General features: G+C 40.0%; 1 protein-coding gene across 5 annotated transcripts in view; it reads left to right on the top strand.

The window, feature by feature from the left end:
• The window catches only part of PDCL2 (phosducin like 2), a 229,424-nt gene that overhangs the window by 144,241 nt on the left and 64,683 nt on the right, over nt 1-20,500 (top strand). Inside the window, exon 1 of one of the 5 annotated variants that reach the window (XM_027600745.2) lies at nt 14,069-14,138. The exons of the other annotated variants lie outside the window; for them this stretch is intronic. The gene's annotated coding sequence lies outside the window, so the exon portion shown is untranslated. Of the gene's footprint in view, nt 1-14,068; nt 14,139-20,500 lie in introns of those variants that run through there. 5 annotated transcript variants of the gene reach the window in all.

Genomic DNA, 20,500 nt, shown 5'->3' with positions numbered 1-20,500 from the left:
ACATATGAGTATTCATAGCAGCATTTTTCATGCTAGTCAAAAAACAGAAACAACCCAAATGCTCATCAACAAATGAATGGATTGATAAAATGAATGAATAAACAAATTAAAGCATGTCCACACAATGGACTATTATTTAGCCAATAAAAGGGAATGAGGTACAGATCTATGCTACAATATTAATGAAACTCAAAAATACTGTGATAAGGGAAAGAAGCCAGACACAAAGGGCCACATATTGTAAGATTCAGTTTACACCGATTTTCCAGAAAAAGCAAATGTGTGAAGACAGAAAATACATTAAGAGTTGCCTGGCTTGGGTGTGGGTTTGGGAATTACTCAAAAATGAACATGAAGGATCTTATTGAGATGAGCAGCAGTGTCCACAATAGCCAAACTGTGGAAAGAGCCAAGATGCCCTTCAGCAGACGAATGGATAAAGAAAATGTGGTCCATATATACAATGGAATATTACTCAGCCATCAGAAAGGATGAATACCCAAATTATGCTAAGTGAGATTATGGGGGAGGAGATTATGCTAAGTGAAGTAAGTCAAGCAGAGAAAGTCAATTACCATATGGTTTCACTTATTTGTGGAACATAAGGAATAGCAGGGAGGACATTAGGAGAAGGAAGGGGAAAATGAAGGGGGGAAAATGGGAGGGAGAGATGAACCATGAGAGACTGTGGACTCCGAGAAACAAACAGGGTTTTAGAGGGGAGGGGGTGGGGGTGGGTTAGCCTGGTGATGGGTATTAAGGAGGGCACGTACTGCATGGAGCACTGAGTATTATACGAAAACAATGAGTCATGGAACACTACATCAAAAATTAATGATGTACTGTATGGTGACTAACATAATATAATAAAATTAAATTTAAAAAATATTCTAAAGTATTCTAAAACTAGATTATATAATTGCTCATCTGGGTAAATTTACTGAAAGTCATTCAACTGTACACTCTGAATGGGTAAATGTAATGATATGTAAAAGAAGCCAGATGTAGAAGAGTATATTCATGTATGATTCCTTTTATATGAAGTTTAAGAATAGGCAAAATTAGTCAATGTATGAGGAGCCAGAAATTGGTTGCCCTGAGGTAAGACTGGGGGACTATTGACTGGAAAGGAACAGAAGGGAATTTTCTGCAGTGATGAGAATGTTCTACATCTACATCTTGTTTTGGGTGGTGGATATCCAAATTGTTAAAGGGGATACAATTGTTAAAACATGACGCACTGAGCACTTTAGATCTGTGTGTTTTGTTGTATGCAAGTTATATATTCATTAAAAGTATAACAATAATTCCTTAATACTACCAAATATCCAGTTTTGAATCCCCAATTGTTTATTTATATATACGTGATTTTTTTAAAATTAGTATTAAACAAATTCCACACATTACCTTTAATTGGTGTGTTTCTCAAGTGTTTTTTTTTTTTTTTTTCTGCAAGAAAAATAACAAGGGGTGCCTGGCTGGAGACTTTTGATCTCAGGGTTGTAAATTCAAGCCCCACATTGGGTATAGAGATTACTTAAAAATAAAATCTTAAAAAGAAAAAGAAATATAACAAAATTAATTTATTGGTAGTGTGTTTTGCACATACATTTCATTTACTCTATTTTTAGTACATTTTTTGGGAAATTATATATAATAAAAATCAAAGTGTTCAGCATAGGGGTGCCTGGATGGCTCAGCTGGTTAAGTGTCTGCCTTCCCCTAGGGTTGTGATCCCAGGACCCTGAGATGGAGCCCCACGGGGTGGGCTTTCTGCTCAGCGGGGAGCCTGCTTCTCGCTCTCCCTCTGCCTGCCGCTCCCCCTGCGTGTGCTCTCTCTCTCTCTCTCTGTCAAATAAATAAATAAAATCTTTAAAAAAAACCCAAAGTGCTCAGGGTATGTAGCTTGATGACCTTATAATATGTACATGTACTTCTAATTAGAAAAGTAATTTAACCACATTGTGCAATATATGAAAATGAGAGAAAATAAAAACATCCGTAATTACCATTGTGGTTTATTTCTATCTTTTTATGCAGCTACCTCTTCTTCTGTGAAATATGTAAAATACAGTATCTATTATTATTATTATTATTATTATTCCTTCCACAGGCATATATTCCTGAGGAAATGGTCAAATTTCTAGCTATAAATCTTAGTAATGGGTAAGAATCACAGACCTGTACTTCTGAAACAAATAATACATTATATGTTAAAAAAAAAAAGAAGAAGAAGATAGAAGGAGGGGAAGAATGAAGGGGGGAAATCAGAGGGGGAGACGAACCATGAGAGACGATGGACTCTGAAAAACAAACAGGGTTCTAGAGGGGAGGGGGGTGGGGGGATGGGTTAGCCTGGTGATGGGTATTAAAGAGGGCACGTTCTGCATGGAGCACTGGGTGTTATGCACAAACAATGAATCATGGAACACTACATCAAAAACTAATGATGTACTGTATGGTGATTAACATAACATAATAAAATAAAATTTTAAAAATTTACATAATAATTAAAAAACCCCTCTATCCAAGCTCATTTCACTTTTAGTCCTTCAATCCTTAAACTTCAACTATCAATATTTTAATTAACCATAACTTTATTATTTCACATTAGAATTAGTCATGTTTTGTAATTATACTTTCAAGTGTAATAAATCAAAATATGTATAAAACACAATTTTTAACTTATAACATGGGTTGCATTACAAGATGGGAATATAAATTTTTGAGATTTGACAAGTGATTATAGGTTTTAATATTAATCCCATTTAATGCATTCTTCTTATCTATAGTACCATAAATTTGCTCTCCCCCATTTATCAAATTTATAAACTGAATGCAGTGAGTTTAACTGTTGGAATTAAAGGTTTTTTGGACATTATATGTGTATCAAATTCTGGCTGGAGACACTAACTGAAATTACTATTCAACCCATGTAAAACAAATACTTTTAATTATTTTTTTTAAAAAGTAGCGATAATCCTCTATATGTATCCTATACACTTGATTAGAGCAATGTGCTTGACAAGAGATTGTAATCATTCTCAAGGATAAAAAATGATTATAATTATAAAGGGATAATTTCAATCGTGCATTTATTCTGTAAGGACTGGTCTTAATTGAAATTACATGTAATTTGGAAATATAAAAAAATGTTACTTCTAGAAATGCAAATACGTTTTCTGAGAAAGAATCTAAACATCCATCAAAGTCCAATGATGGATTTATTAATAGACTTATAGTGCAAAGCTGACGTTGATTTGCTAGCCCATGCGCACAGATGTGGCCTTCTCTAAAGGAAATCTGGTTGACATAGAGAATTTTAGTGAAAGCTCAGTACTCTTTTCATCCCCTTTATTCTATAAAACAAGTTTTGCTGAAGTCTGAACGGTAAATTATAAATGGGTACTAAATGCTAACTTGTAAAAAAAAAAATCTTAGTAATGCAACCATATTGAATTCGGAATTCCAGGCCACTATCAATGCTACCCCATCATGGTCATATCTAAGAGGTAATTAGGAAAAGTATATACTTGTGTGCAGCAGTATTACGTACCATCACCTGTCTTCCAAGGGATGCATTTCTTTCTCTAGGGTATACACAACCTGCTGAAATTTTCCTGAGGATTGCAAAGGTCTTTGTGTTAGTGTCAGGGGAAAAGATACTGAATTATCCCATACACAGGCCCATATTCACTTTCCAGTAGAAGGAATGAATGTACAGGTCTTTCCTTTGACATTTTCAGGTTCTCAACTGAGTCTGTTTTCTTGAAAATGAAGTCATGTCCCAGCATATATCTTGATCTCTTATTTTAAGCTGACTTACTCCATACATGGGCTTTTTTGAAAATAGTTTCCATGTAGCACTTGAAGCATTGATCTTTCTGCAATTTCATTAACTCCCCATGTAAATGCCACGTTTTGCTGAGGAAGAAGAAACTATGTTAAATGATGGGAACCTTGAGGTTTGGGTGTTACTTTTACAAGCAGCAGTTTTTCCTGGTTTGGAAAAGGTCATCGCTTTTCTAAGTGTGCTCTTGTGGGGCGAGGGTGGGGGAGGGACTGGGACACTGCTGTTCCTTTTCCTGAAATGTAATGAGATGCAATTGATCTGTCAACAAAAATGACTTTCAGAGGCTACAGTAAAATCAAATCAACACAAACAAGATTATCCGAAAGTGACTTTTGAATAAAAGTGGTTATCCTACTTTCTAAGTAGCTTTGAAAATAATACCAAAAGGATGAAAACACATTTATAGGTAACTTAATGTTTTTAAAAGTTTACGAGAGCTGGGCGCCTGGGTGGCCCAGTCGGTTAAGCATCTTCCTTCAGCTCAGGTCATGATCCCAGTATCGGGCTATGCTCGGCTGGGAGTCTGCGTCTGCCTCTCCCTCTGTCTTCCTCCTCCCAAGCTCATACGTACTCACTTTCTCCATCTCCAACAAGTAAATAAAATCTTATTAAAAATTTAAAAAAATGTTTATGGGAGACTTTTCAAAAAATGGTGCAGGAGCAATTGAACATCCATCAGTCCATGCAATTGGACAAAACCTTGACTTAAACCTTATACCTTATGTAAAATTTAATTTAAAATTAATCACAGACTTAAATATAAAACATCAAACTACAAAACTTTTAGGAAAAAACATAGGAGAAAACATTCAAAACCTAGAGTAGGTGAAAAACTTTCTTCCATATGTGACACCAAAAGCATGATCCATAAAAGGAAAAAATGTGATAAATTGGACCTCATCAAAATTAAAACTTTTGTGGGGCAGCTGGCTGGGATACTCAGTAGAGCATGCAACTTTTGATCTTGGGGTTGTGAGTTTAGCCCCACCTGTGGTGTAGAGTTTACTTAAATTTTTTTTTTAATTAAAACTTATTCTCTGTGAAGGATCTTGTGAAGAGGCTGAGAAGCCAAGCTACAGACTGAAAGAAAATATTTGTGAATCACATATTCAACCTAAGACCCTGTATCTCGAATATATAAAAAACACTTACAACCCAACAGTAAAAAAAATTTATTAGAAAACAGGCAAAAGACATGAACATACATTTCACTGAAGAGGACATACAGATGGCAAATAGGCAAATGAAAAGACACTCAACATCAATAGCTCTTAGGGAATTGCACATTAAAACCAGAAGAAGATATCACTATTCACCATAGCTAAAATAAAACATAATGATGACACCAAATGCTAGAAAGGATACAGAGAAACTGTATCACCATCTGCTGATGGGGAAGTAATATGGTCCAGCCATTCTAGAAAATAGTTTGTCAATCTCTTACAAAACTCAAACAAGCACTTACCATATGACCCAGCAACTGCATTCTTGGGCATTTATCCCAGAGAAGTGAAAAGTTATGTCAACACAAAAACTTGGACATAAATGTTCATAGCAGCTTTATTCATAATAACCAAAAACTGGATGCCCTTCAACAGTTGAATGGTTAAATAGAATATAATAAAAGAAGCAAACTAATGATACAACTTGGAAGGATCTCAGGGGAATTATTTAGTTTTTATTTTTATTTTTTTATTTTTTTTAAAGATTTTATTTATTCATGAGAGACAGAGAGAGAAAGGCAGAGGCAGAGAGAGAAGCAGGCTTCCCACCGAGCAGGGAGCCCGATGCGGGACTCGATCCCAGGACCCCGGGATCATGACCTGAGCCAAAGGCAGATGCCCAACCGACTGAGCCACCCAGGCGTCCCAATTATTTAGTTTTTAAAAGGCTAGTCTCCAAAGGTAACAAACTATTTGATTCCCCTTACATACCATGTTTAAAATAACAAAATAATATAGAGGGAGAGCAAATGGTTGCTCAGATTAAGAATGAGGCCAGTGGGCTGGGTTTGACTATACAATGGTAGTATAGGGAGCCTTGTGGTGATGGAGTTGTCCTGTCTTGATTCTGGTAGTGGTTATAAGAATTTATGCATTTGAGGGGCGCCTGGGTGGCTCAGTCATTGAGCGTCTGCCTTTGGCTCAGGTCATGATCCCAGGGTCCTGGGATTGAGCCCCACATCAGGCTCCTTGCTCGGCAGGAAGCCGAGCTTCTCTCTCTCCCACTCTGCCTGCTTGTGTTCCCTCTCTCGCTGTGTCTCTCTCTGTCAAATAAATAAATAAAATCTTAAAAAAAAAAAGAGATGGATGCTTAACCAACTGAGACACCCAGGTGTCCCTAAAATAAGTCTTTTTAAAACGATAAAGGAGATTAAAATCCTGACTTGGAGTTCTCTCTCCCATAATGGGAGACTGATAATAAACAAAACAACTATATTGACCCAGTTATCTAGTATGGTCCAGGTGATAGTATGGTAGTAAGTGCTAAGGAGAAACAGTCAAGCTGTGTAAAGGAGGTAGGAAGTGCTGAGAGGAAGAAGTGTGCTATTTATTATCAAGTGATCAGAGAAGGAAAACATCAATTAGGCAGCATCTTATCCACCTCCAATGTTTTGTCCAGTATAGAATTGATGATGTGGTGGGATAGGTCAAGAGTTGGAGGCAATTCCCTTGATATATTTTTAAGAGAATGAAAGTACAAGGAGATAGAAGGGTGAGAAAAAGGAGTTCAGATTGATTTTGATTGGCCAATGACAATTGCCACAAATCAACTGTTGGCAATTGGAGCAATAGACATTAAACATATAGATGTCATGACAGAGAATACTAGGGTGACCTGCTTAAAAACCTACTCAGTTAAGGCAGTGATTGCTTTCACTTTATTTTGCAGTTTTCTCCAAGAAGTAAATACATTATCTTGTCTATTTCTGCTTTTTCCCTTCAGCTGTTTAAAAACTCTTAAATTGGGCGCCTGGGTGGCTCAGTTGGTTAAGCGACTGCCTTCGGCTCAGGTCATGATCCTGGAGTCCCGGAATCGAGTCCCGCATCGGGCTCCCTGCTCGGCAGGGAGTCTGCTTCTCCCTCTGACCCTCTTCCCTCTCGTGCCCTCTGTCTCTCATTCTCTCTCTCTCAAATAAATAAATAAAATCTTTAAAAATAAATAAATAAAAATCAGAGCTAAAATTATATGAGACACTAAAGATAAAAATGAGTAGTGATTACTCCTTTTATGAGACTAACTGAAATGTCACTTATTTTTATATTCAGAAACTTACTCCAGGTCTCTTTTGATTATTTTAACATTTTTTAGAAAGATCAAATTATACCATTTTCCTCTCTTTCTTTCTTTCAATTACCTTTGAGAAGCAATAAGATTTTTTATTTGAACATGTCTATGTAAGGAAATTATGTATCTTTTCATAAGTACCAGGTATCTTTAGAAAATATAATAATGTTTTAATTCATTTTTAAATAGACTGAAAACCATCTAGTGATTAAAAAATGGTTTTACAGTTTACTGTGTAGAAATAATAAAATTTATTTTATCTGCCCTTTTATTTTTATAGCTATCATTTAATTGTAGGTTCTGTTTTTGTAAAGCCTCAAATGTCTGGAAGTGTTTGTTTTTCTGCCAGCTTTGCCCTGGTGTGATTCATAAATATGTCAAGAAAATCTAATAAATCTCTCATTAGTATGTATTAATATTTAATTGCAATTTAAGGAACAAAGAAAAGATTCTGCCTTCAACTGATTGAAATTTTTTTATCATCATGTTTCAAATGAGCAGTGACAAATTAGCTGCTTTTCTGTAATGGCTTTGCCCTCGGAACATCTATCATGTGAAAAATCTAGCCCTGTGGGCATTGATGTAACTGCAAAAAGTTATTGACTTTTGCTTTTTAAAAAATTCTCTTATTACTTTTCTCGAAAGGAATTTATCTCTAAAGTATTTGAGATAAGCCTGAGCTGCTTGCGGTCTGCATGTTAACCTTCCCTGGATTGTGCTGGGAGAATTCATAGACAATATTTCCACCCACAGTGCCTCCTGACCTCAAGAGGTTAAAGAGATGAAACCTAGTTCCTTGTGCAAAAAACAAAAACAAAAACAGAAAACAGAAAACCCCAAAACATTAGCAAGAATGTCTCTTGGACATACAAATATTTTTTATTGGCCATAAGTCCATATCAGTCACTATGTGCTTTGGAAAACACCTTTAAGGGGAGGGACTTATAATAAGGTTGCTTATTATTTCTGAAACTGTTTAAAATGAATTTCATTTCATCAAAAAATTAAATTAAATTAATTTTATCAAGTAATTAGAGAAAATTTTAAAAAGCTTCCTTCTCTTGTAAAAGATGTTGTATTTCTTACAATTATGTGAGCTGCTGTGTCATTATCAAGGCAGTTAATTATCCTACAACAGAAAGTCTTAAGAAATGTAGATATATTTGGTCTCTCGTCCTCCATTTTTTTGTATTCATTGTTCTTCTGTTGTCTTCTAGAGAAGTTTCTCCTAGAGTGATTTCTCAGTACAATATGGTCTATCCAAAAGTCCTTCTGAGTCAAGAGATTTTCCTGGAAGCAGAGAGGTTGATATCTACATAGTTTGAAGAGATAGATGGGAAAAGGAATAATTAGGATTATTGGAGTTACCATAAAGCTTATTCAATATTAGTGCTCAAAGAGAAGGCAAACTCAGTTATAAAATGGGAATTTCATCCGGATGCCAAAGATGTTTGTGGAAAGAGCTGAAAGGTATCCTTGTCACTAAATAATAAATAACCATCTTCTGAACCAAATAGATCCACAGTCACTTAGTCATTTTCCTGCTGCAAATGACCATCTCCTCTTGAGCCTCAGCTCTGTAGCTCCACAACTGGCTTCTACCCTGATTCCTACTTGAAGACCGTAGGCTAAATTGGGTCTTTGGAGTCACTGGCTGTTTTATTTATTAATTTAAAAAAATTTTAGTAAACTATCTATTTACTTTTTTCTTTTTCTTTTAAGTGGGCTATATGCCCAGTGTGGACCCCAGTGCAGGGCCCAAACTCATGACCCAGAGATTGAGACCTGCGCTGAGATCAAGAGTCAGATGCCTAACTGACTGAGCCACCCAGTTTCCCTTATTTATCTACTTTTTCAAAAATTTTTATTTATTTATTTTTAAGTAAGCTCTAACGCCCAAAACGGGGCTTGAACTCACCAACCCGAGATCAAGAGTCACATCCTCTACCAACTGAGTCAGCCAGGTGCTCCCGGAATTTTTGCCTGTCAACTTCCATAACCTCCATAGAGCTTTGACTCTTAGGTATTAGAAACTCTTAAGCAAAAACTTTTCTCTACATTTTAAATTTGATATTAGGTTGGTATTTCTAAAAGATTCATCCTACATGATATAGGCAGTAAGTAACAGGAAGTAAAGAAGATGGATGACAGGTGGTCTTAGAGAAGTGGTCTTAGAGAAGACAAAACAGGACACAGACTTTTCAGCATTTTGTGAGTGTAAACTCTTACAGCTGACACTGGCTTAATAAATGCTCACTGAATGAATGAATGAATGAATCAATGAACATCCTATAAAGCATTCAAGTTATCATTATTTCACAAATAGTATCCACTTTCCATGTTTTAAATAATGATGATATTCATAGTTAACAGTTATATCAAAGTGACCATGAAGACAAAGGTTCTCTATGTGGGTGGAATGAAGTATTTCCTGACCTGAAAAAAAATCAAAGCTCGTGCCTATAGCATAGTCATTGATGCAAACATGGCTTAGGTTAATGTCTTCACCAAGTTGGGGAGGAGGATCTTATAGTTGCCAAGAACATCCAGGAATTAAATAGCAAATGTTGGATATTTCATGCCAAAAACAGGTAAAATTTCCCTGTGCTAAATTTTTAGCAAACACTGCCACCATCTAGTCCAACAGGTCACCATCATCATATCTGACCTGGACTTCTTTCTTCTTTGAAAATTGAGGTATAATTCACATACCATAAAATTTATCCTCTTAAGGTATGGAATTCAGTGGTTTTTAGTATTTACAAGATTGTAAAGCCGTCACTGTTGTCTAATTCCAGAACATTTTCATCACCCTGAAAGGAAACCCCTTACTTATTAGCTACCACTCCTGTCTCTCCCCAGGCCCTGGAAACCACTCATCTTTTTTCTTGCCTCATACAATATGTAGCCTTTTGTGACTGGCTTCTTTGACTTAGCAAAGCATTTTCAAGGTTCATCCAGGTTGTAGCAAGTATCAGTCCTTCATCCCTTTGTATGGTGCTGGTGTGGACTTCTGCAATGTCCTCCCACCTGGTCACCCTGCCTGCATTTACTAGGGTCCTCAAGAACCTGCTCACCATTGAAGCTAGAGTGATCTTTTTCAAATGTAAAATCACATCACCTCACTCCGTTACTCAAAATCCTCCAAAGGTTTTCTATTTTATTTAGAGAAAAATTCAAACTCCTTGCCATGGGCTCCAAGAGTCTTCAGTGATCAGGATCTGATTCTGTCTACTTATCTGACCTCAGCTTCCCACACCCCACTCACTCTGTGCCAGTTACTCCTGCTTCTTTAACCTCTCCGGCTTGTTTCTGCCTCAGGGCCTCTGTACCTGATGCTCCCTTCACCTGGGGCTCTTCTCTCACAATTCTTCCCACAACTGGTTTCTTCTCATCTTTAAGGCCTCCCATAGCATCTCCTCAGAGAAGCAAGGCTAGATAAACCTGTCTCAGGTATCTTTCCCTCAATTCCCAATCACCTATTATTGCATTATCCTGTTTTAATTTCTTTATAGTATTTACTACTATCTGAAATTGTTTTGTTTTGTCATATTATCATCTTTATCTCCTTGCAAATCTGTCAACTTCATAAAGGCAGAGACTTTAACTGATTTAGTCATTGCTGGATCCCAAGCTTCTAAAAGGGAGCCTAGAAGGTGCTCAATTAATATTTGAAGGATTGCATGACTGTCTTGCCTAGAGCTCAGAAAGCTTCTAGATCTTGCCCGATTCTCAGTTCCTAAAGCTGGGTCTCTTTACCTATTTCTAGACTGCTATTGCCAACTACTGCTTCACTGGATTTGTCTCTATTGCGGGCTTTTTCATTGTCTGACATTCAACCCTTCCCTAACACCCTCCATGATGACTTTTCTGGACATCCCTATCACAGGATAGCAGGTCTTGTTAACCTGTGGGTCCATGATCAAACTGAACCTTCATTCTTACAGGTTGTAGGCAGAAAGCAAAGTTCAGTTGCCCATTTGCAATCAAGAATGCCAGAGATAATGGGTGAGAGGAATGAGCATGGTACCCAGAGTCAAACTTTCAGTATTGAATACAGTAAGAGTGCTTTAGATGCTATATACTACACCCGATATACTACAAGCTCAGTTTAAATGAATGTGAACTTCTAGGTACAGATTGGAATGTTTGTAACTGAATTGTTAAGTCTCCCCTGCAGAGATTCTGGGATCTAACTTCTTCAGACAAAGGGGGACCTGTGGAATCAGCTTCATTTCGTTTAGTCAATCGTGGAACCCCCAATCTTTGCTCCTGGATAAATAAAGTACCTATCTTCCCTCATTCTCCCATCTGTCTTCTCTTATCATCCAAGCCACATAACGGCATGACCATTACTGCACATTTTGTCTTAGGCATTTTTTCAAAAATAACTCATATACAGAGAGTAGAGGATAAGCCATAAATAAGGAGACAATATTTGCTGAACATTTAACCAATAAAAGTTCCAGAAAGCATTCCTATAATGGGTAATTAAAAAAAACAAAACAAAAACAAAAACCTAACAACCCAATGAGGACAAGTAACAAATGTGTATTTCACTGAAGAGAAAACAATGATGGCCAATACATTTGTGGAAAGACACTCACTCTCATTAATGCTGGAAACTGTAAATCAAATCCATAATGAGATGCCACACCCACCAGACTGGCAAAGCTTTTTGTAAGGAAATTTCATGCACTGCTGGTGGAGTGTAAATTGGTATAACATACTGGAAAACAATTTAAAGTGGAGTTTAATCAGATTTTCTCCCATGATACCTCTACTTCTAAGTATATACCTCTGAAAACTCCTGTGCATGTGCACGGAGGGACATGTACAGGGACATTCAGAGCTGCCAGGTTCATGCAGAAAAACACTTGTAATGCATGAGTTGTTCCTTTTGCTGACCTACTAGGGGTATAAAAAGCATTGAGGCCACTATTTTCAGGGTTCTCTGTTCTCACTGACACCTCACTCCCCACACGCTGCTGAGGCTAGACATCCTTCAGTGCACTTCCAGGAAACCTAAAGAAGGCAGTGGGGAATCAGAGCCACCCCCACCCACTGACATCCTTTGCACTACCTTTTTACTACTTTGGGAATAAATCAAAGCATAAGCAATCTTGAATCAAATCTACTCTCATCCATCCTTGATTCGGAACCATGACTTGCTCCCATGCTGCATGAATATAAAGAACTTAAAAAAGGTAGTGATTATTTTTTTCACATTACCTGTCAGGATCACATGCCTTCCTCACTCCATTTCTTTCTTTTTTTAAAGATTTTATTTATTTATTTGACAGAGAGAGAGAGAGAGCACAAGCAGGCAGAGGCAGAGGGAGAAGCAGGCTCCCTGCAGAGCAAGGGGAGCCTGAGGTGGGACTCGATCCCAGGATCCTGGGATCATGACCCCAGCCGAAGGCAGTCGCTTAACCACTGAGCCACCCAGGCGCCCCTCACTCCATTTCTGACAGAGCACTATCCCAACCTGCCATGTAATACTGCTATTTGAGTATGGATTTGGGGTCCTTCACCAAGTTCTAATTTCCTCTAGGGAAGTTCCTCCCGTTACTAAATGTTCTAGTCTTGAAGGCCATGCTTTGCCTATAGTGGGTTGTACAGTGCATATCTAATGCATTAAAATCCCCGACTTAGAAAAGAAACGTCTTCACAGAGGGGCCTCCCTCACAAGCTGATATCATTGGGCAGACAGTTTAATATCTCCAAGCATCATCAAATGAGAGTCATAATACTTTTACATCCCAGAGATGCCATGAGTGTTAAATTAAAAAGCATGGGAAGTTGTCCCTTAAGAAATGTTAATGTACGTCCTTTCTACCCTTTCCTCTGTGTTCCTTTCGAAAGGAAGTCAAATGAGATCAGTCTTCCCTCTTTCTGTAGAAGGAAATTAAAACAGTATCAGCCAGTATTCCTGGAAGAGGCTGCTTCCTGGACATTTCCACTCAGGAAGTGAAGGAAAGTATGGAGGAGGATTGCAGAGCTCCGATCACCCTAGAAATCAAAAGGCAACGGCCAGGGAGTGACAGCAGGAGAAACGCATAGAAAAAAGTAACCTTGGACTTGGAAATCCACAGGACAGCCAGAGAACTTCCAGACCTATTGGAAATGTATGTGTGGTCAAATCTCAGCAATCCCCTCTTCTCGACCTTCTTCAACAGATAACTGCATTTCCCTAAATGATCTCAGACCTTGCAGGAATTTGGGGCACACCAACAACACCACTGCTCTGATATGCACCGAGCTGGTGTTGAGAGCTGGGGATGAACGAGTGAGCCGGACAGAGGTGCTTCTACAGAAGTGGAGCCATGCACAGTCGGTGGCGCACAGAAAGATTTCCCGAGCGGGTGAAGAAGGGGCGTCCCAGGCAGACGTGAGAAACGAGAGAGCGTAGCCACCGCCAAGCTTAAAAACCTCCGATCCCAGCCTCTCCGGACCTCCTGGTTTGCCATCCTCCTCGGCTCCCAATCAAATTCTTGCCAAGAAGCGAACGGACCCGCACTGTTTTGTTTCCCTGCTCATCTCAGAGCCGCAAGGACGGGCAGAGAGAAAACGCGCGGTGCCCTGAGTCAGAACTATGAGCGGGGGCGGATCCCGCTGCGGTGGGGGGGCCGGGGGCGGGCAGCGGGTAGCGAATGACGCGACGGAGGCCGGGGGCGGTGGGCTGCGAGAGGACCGCGCCGCCCCAGCCCACGTGTCCGCGAGATTTAAAAGTTGGAGGCGCGCGGGGAGGTCAGCTTGGCTGCGGAGCCCCGCGAGCGGCGCGCCCGGGACACAGAGGCACTGCCAGGGCCCCGCGTGCAGTGCTGGCCCACGCAGCGCAGAGTCCGAGGCCCCGAGCCGCCCGCCAGCGCCGAGATGCCGCGAGCAGTCAACCGCCGCCCCGCGCGGGCCCCCGCACAGGTGGCCGCCGCGTCCCGGCCGCTGCTGCTGCTGCTGCTGCTGCTGCTGCTCGCCGGCTGCGCGGGCACCTGCCTAGGTAAGCGGGCCCCGCGCGCCTCCCGGGCTCCCGCGCCACCGCTCCGCCCCGCCCCGCGCCCGCCGCTTCTTGCGCCTTTCCCCTGGCCACCTGCCGCGCTCTCTTCCCTCCCTTTCCTCTTCTGTTGGCTTCTGGTTCTCTCCTTCCCCTCGTGCTGTGGGGCTCCCCAGATTCTCGCCTTTGACGACCCGCGAGCGGCGCAGGCCGAGTGGCCCGGCTGGAGCGCAGTCCCTGCCCGGCCCAAATCCCCAGGCCCCGGGCAGCCTGCGGTGGGCGGAAACTTGTAGGGCTCCCTCACACTCGGGATGTCCCTGGCCCGTGGCCGTGAAAACTTCCATAAATTAACATAGTGAAAATTAGTGGCGCCTGGGTGGCTCAGTCGTTAAGCGTCTGCCTTCGGCTCAGGACATGATTCCAGGGTCCTGGGATCGAGCCCCGCATCGGGCTCTGGCCTCGCGGGGAGTCTGCTTCTCCCTCTCCCTTTGCCCCTGGCTGTGTTCCCTCTCTCGCTGTGTCTCTGTCAAATAAATAAGTAAATAAATCTATCTTTTAAAAAATAGTGAAAATTAAAATGCGTTCCCTTTCATTGCAATTACTAGAGGGATTGATGGCTAAAGTAAAACGAGAGTTTGATACTTCACCTGCTGATGCCAGGTAAACTTGGAGAGGACGCATCTTCTTTAGTGAGTGAGCGCGTGTTTCGTCCAGACAACCCTGACAGGCCCCATTCTAGCCATTTAGAAGGGGACATGGTGGGCTCTGTGCCTTTTAGGTTTTGACGCACCAGATCAAGAAAAAGAATGGAGACTTTTTTTTTTTTTTTAATCATAGAGCTGGAGAGGCAAGTGCACAAGCCGGGCTTTCAGTCCACGCCACAGCTAAAGCCAGTGAAGGCAGATGTGATTTGATAAAATAGAGACTTCCTGTGCTTGGCTTAGAGAAAAGAAGTGGCAAAAGCAAAAGCGAGGTCACGGAGGGATGTCTGAAGCTTGGAAGACAAGGTAGAGCTGAGCCCAGGATGTTCCAATGGGGGAGATCCCTTCCCTATTCCCTAAAGGTTATGTTTCCAGGTACCTTCCAGGTACCAGATCCCCTTGAGGGATCCATCCTTTACCTCCCACCTCTGAACCCAGAGTCCCCTCCAGGGCCAACCAATACCCTGCTAAGACCACAAATTTTCTAACTCCACAGCAGCTTCTCTTAGCTTCCTTCTGCTCTCCTGTCAGTGAGGCAAAGGTGGGCAGACCATCTCATCATTGTTCAGAACACTGGGGACTTGAATCCGTAACTGCAGGGACCTTTCAGAGCATGCAGGCCAGCCCTCAATTAGAGGTGGAGAAACTAAAGCTAGTCTTCTTTTCCAATGTATTTATTTTTATTGCTGTCTTTTCATTTTTTTCCCCCCTTTCCTGGGGCATTGGAGAAGGGGGCGGGTGGGGGAGCTCTCCTGCTTGAAAAATGAGGTCATTTGGCTATGGAATCTAAGCAGTCAGAGGCTAGCTAGACCTAAACCTTCTCCATCGCATAGCCAGCAGTGATACAGCATAACTTATGCAAAGTAATGTTAATATTTTTCTGTTTTAAATTTGTTATGGTAGAATTAGGATGGCAGTCTTTATCTACCTTATTAAGGAAGCAGATAATTATAGTTTTAAAGGTGTCTTTTTCTCCATTAAACAAATGTACTTGCCAAGCATGTTACATGTTATATGCTTACAGTGATATTTGCATTAGTTGGGAAGTGGGTTATTTTCAGGCTGCTGGTGATTAAGCAGAAACTCTGGAAGGCTGCTTTCTAAAAAAGACAAGTCTTGGGTTTTATTTCAAAAAAGAGCATATCTGCTTGCTGACCAATTATCTCATAAGTATCCCCAATATTTCTCAAGCAAAGGGACAAGATGCCTTTTTCACTACACAGAGACCCCTAGACTACCATTTTGTATCTTTTTCCCCTGTAGACCTGCTCTTGATATTAAAAAAACCTAATCTTATCTCTCTAAAGATGTGAGAGGAAAGGGAAGAGGGGAGACATATAGTGTGATGTTCCCTAGTCCTGAGTTCCTAAAAATGGTACTGGAGGGGAAGCATGACATATATAACCAAACATGGGAGATACTCTACCAAGATTAATCATTATGCAGGATGCAGCTGGATGTATCTAAAAAGTAGCAAAACATATGTCACAAAGCCAAAAGAAAATAAAATAGTGCCAGTAAGTGGAGCATCCTTGGCAAAACGAGTTAGCAGAACATGCAACAGCAATGAGAAGGTGAAGAGCCAGCCACAGGTTTGGTGGATGGAAATGGTTTACTCCTCAGAGAACATTATTAAAATAAAAAAGGAAATTTCCTAAAAGAGGGCACATTTTGGATAATTGCAACAGACCTTGATTTGGCTTGTGATAGTAAGTGATCAAAATGCCCGAGACTAAATTAAGAAGTGTTTTTTTTCAGGACACCTGGGTGGCTCAGTCGGTTAAGTGTCTGCCTTCAGCTCAGGTCATGATCTCAGAGTCCTGGGATGGAGTCCCGCATCAGGCTCTTTGCTCAGTGGGGGAGCCTGCTTCTTCCTCTGCCCCTCTCCCTGCTCATGCTCTCTCTCTCTTTGATAAGTAAATAAAATCTTTAAAAAAAGAAGTGTTTTTTCCTACTCAGACCCTACTCACTGAATAATTCTTAAAATTCAGTCAGCAGGAACAATTTCTCACTTTCAAACCCTACACTATTTAAGTGCTAGCAATGAGAAAAGAAAATTAGCACCACTTTTAAAGTCTGTTTTTCAGAGAAAGATAAATACTATATGATCTGACCTATATGTGGAATCTACAAAAACAAAAACAAAAAAACCCCAACGAAACAAAGTCAAGCCAAGCATGTGAATACAGAGAACAGATAGGTGGTTCACAGAGGTGGGAGGTGAGGGTGTGTGAAATGGGTAAAGGGAGTCAAAACGTACAAACTTCCAGTTATGAAATAGATAAGCCATGGGCATGTAATGTATAGCATGGTGAGTATATGGTATATTTGAAAGCTGCTAAGAGTAAATCTTAAAAGTTCTCATCACAGGAAAAATCTGTAACTATATATGGTGATGGGTGTTAACTAGACTTTTTGTGGTGATCATTTCACAATATATACAAATTTAAGATCATTGTGTTGTTCACCTGAAACTAATATAATGTTGCATGTCAGTTATACCCCAATAAAAAGTCAGTTTTTCTTTCTCTTACAGATGATGTATTTACAGATGTAAAAGTTGTCTACCCATATTATTTGCATTAGTTAGTTAGACTGTACAATATAAGACTAAAGGTGTCACTTCACTAGATAGTACATAAGTATAAATATCTCAAAACTGATCAAAAACAGTGCTGTTTTCATGATCTAGAAGATAAGGGCAATGTTTCTGATTATATTTGAGAAAGTATCTAGTACTGCTATTTCACAATAGAAAGTTCACGTCCAGGGTATCTTGGAGGGGGGGAATCACATCAACTTTGGTTAACAGATAGACAAAGGAGAGAAAAATAATTCCCCTTAAGATTTGGGTTTGGTACTAGGATATTAGTGGGTTTCTAAAGTTAAAAGCATTTTAAGATGTTGGCTCCTCTAACCTTTTTATTCTGAGACTACGTTTACATGTGTTGTGTAAGAGCCACCAAGTACCCCTTTTTGATTATATAAGTGCTTGGGACTAAGTTAGATATAATAGCAATTTCTGTGTGGCCCAGGCAGGCATGGGGGCATGGAAGGAGTCAAGCTCACGGTTGCTGGTAAGGCAGTGTGGAGGTAGGAGGGTGGGAGACAGGCAGATGTAGAAAGAATATAAAATTGTATTCTTTACGCGGGAACACCCTGCCAAACAGAACAGCAGTAGAGTGGGTGGAGAAATCAGCAGTACATGCCGGTGAAGACTGAATCCAAAGACAGGAAATCTTTGTGTTTTCCCCTTTGCATCAGTTGTTGGCTCTGGTTCTGTTCTTTTCAGTCAACTCCTGCTCTCTCCCTCCATTTCTCTTCCTCTCACCTTCCTATTATTTAGTCTAAGTAACTGTAGACAAGCTGCGCATCCAAGTTGTGAGGAAAGGGCCAATGGCCTTTTAGACTCTTTTCATGAGAACATTCATATCCCCCTTTAGGAAACGTTCAGACTTGTTAAAGAGAAGCTTAGACCCAGAATGTTTGTTGGAGCCGCTTAGTTCTGTTGAATAGAGAGGCACCCTCGGTTTCTTCCTACAGTGCAGTGCTCTATCCCCCTGGATATTCAGTGTTATCCACGGACCAGCAGCATCAGCATCAGGGAGCTTGCTAGACATGCAGACTCTTGGGCTTGTCCATGACTGACTGGATTAGAATCTCATTTAGTAAGACCCACCAGGTGATTTGTATGAAAAGTTGAAAAGCGCCGATTTATCCCTTCTTAAAAACAGAATCAGCTCAGAGTAATGTCCACCAGACAACAGAAACTTTGGGATACACGTTTGTATGTTGCTATGGTGAGAAATATGTAATTGAGAAGTTTACCCCCTTGAACAGCTGTCCTATGAAAGGGGATTCAATTAGGTTCTGAGATAAATCAACTCTCTATTATGGACCACCTGAGTCCTGTAAGTTACTTCTAACACTTGGTGCCACAGAAAATGTAGCTGATAACCATTCTAATATTATTAGAACTTAAATAATAGTATAAATTTGTGTGAACTCAAGGCAAGACTTGACTGAAAAGTGGCAAAATTAGGAAAAAAAATCTGTCAGGATTTGGAATCTGCCAGACCTAGTTTGAAATCAGTCTTTGTTATGTATCTATTTTGGTGACCTGAGACAAATGACTTCATCCTCCCTTCCTTCAGTTTCCTCATCTTAAAATGGGAGTAGGTATAATAGCTACTTCAAAAGTCTGGTTAAGGGGCACCTGGGTGCTTAGCAGGTTAAGCGGTGTTAGTAGGTGCTATCTTATTATTTTTTAAAAGTTCTTTTCTTTAAGCCTATTCTTTTAAGTATTTAATTTTGCTGCATTTGAGATCTTAGAAAAATTTAGTCTTTTACTACAGGATGTTTTCTTTCTTTCTTTCTTTCTTTCTTTCTTTCTTTCTTATCTTCAATGGAAGATAAATGTATACATATAAGAAAATAAGTAGTAATTACATTTAATATTAATAAATATTTTCTCAGTGTTTTTACTGAGATAATTTACATAGCATGAATTAGAAAATTGAATCTATGGAGAAAATATTATTTTGGAGGATGTAAGCTAGTTAACATTTTACTTCAATAATAATTAAAGGCCTAACAAGTAATTCTTTTTTTAAAGACCTTTATTGAAATATACTTTATATGCAACTCGGTGGGGTTTGTTTAAAGATTTCATTCATTTATTTTAGAAAGAGATGGAGAGGGGCACCTGGGTGGCTCAGTTGGTTAAGTGTCTGCCTTTGGCTCAGGTCATGATCCCAGAGTCCTGGGATCGAGCCCCGCATCGGGCTCCCTGCTGGGGAGCGGGGAGTCAGTTCTCCCTCTGACCCTCCCCTCTCTTGTGCTCTCTCTCTCAAATAAATGAATAAAATCTTAAAAAAAAATAGAAAGAGACGGAGAGTGCAAGAGCAGGGGGAAGAGCAGAGGGAGAGGGAGAGAGAGAGATCATCTCCAGCAGTCTCCACGCTGAGTGCAGAGGCTGACATAGGGCTCGATCCCAGGACCCCTCGATGATGACCTGAGTAGAAACCAAGAGTTGGACACTTAACCGACTGAGCCACCCAGGCGCCCCAACTCAGTGGCTTTTAAGTAGACTTCAAGAACTGTGCAGCTATCACAATAATACAATTTTGCATGACCCCCCCCCAAAATCTGTTAGGTCCACTTGCAGTCAGTCTCCATTCTTACCCCCAGCTCCAGGAAACCACTAATGTCTCCATTGTTATATACTTGCCTTTTCTGGACATTCCATATAAATGGAATCATACAATACTTGGTCTTTTGCGTCTGGCGTATTCGATTTAACATAATATGTCTGAGATTCCTCTTTGATGCAGCATATATCAGTACTTCATTCCTTTTTATTGCCAAATAGTATTCCATTATGTGCACACACATTTTGTTTATCTATTTACAGATAAAAGACATTTGGATTGTTTCCACTCTGGGGCTCTTAGGATAATGCTGCTATGCACATTCATGTACATGTTTTTGTGTAGAAAAAAAAAAGAAATTCATTCTTAGAGTAATGTCTTTGAAGTGTTATTAAGGTTTATTTAATAATTATGTATTCTTATACTAAGTCAAATGCTGAAATATCTAGTTGAAATAGGAGGGTAATGATGTACAATGAAAATGAAAAGTGTCATCCCAAACTGAATTATATATATA

Source organism: Zalophus californianus, chromosome 2 (genome assembly GCF_009762305.2).
Source record: "Zalophus californianus isolate mZalCal1 chromosome 2, mZalCal1.pri.v2, whole genome shotgun sequence".
In the NCBI taxonomy this organism is placed as follows: Eukaryota; Metazoa; Chordata; class Mammalia; order Carnivora; family Otariidae; genus Zalophus; species Zalophus californianus.
The sequence above is the reverse complement of the archived record's forward strand: the minus strand, read 5'-3'. Positions and strand labels throughout refer to the sequence as shown.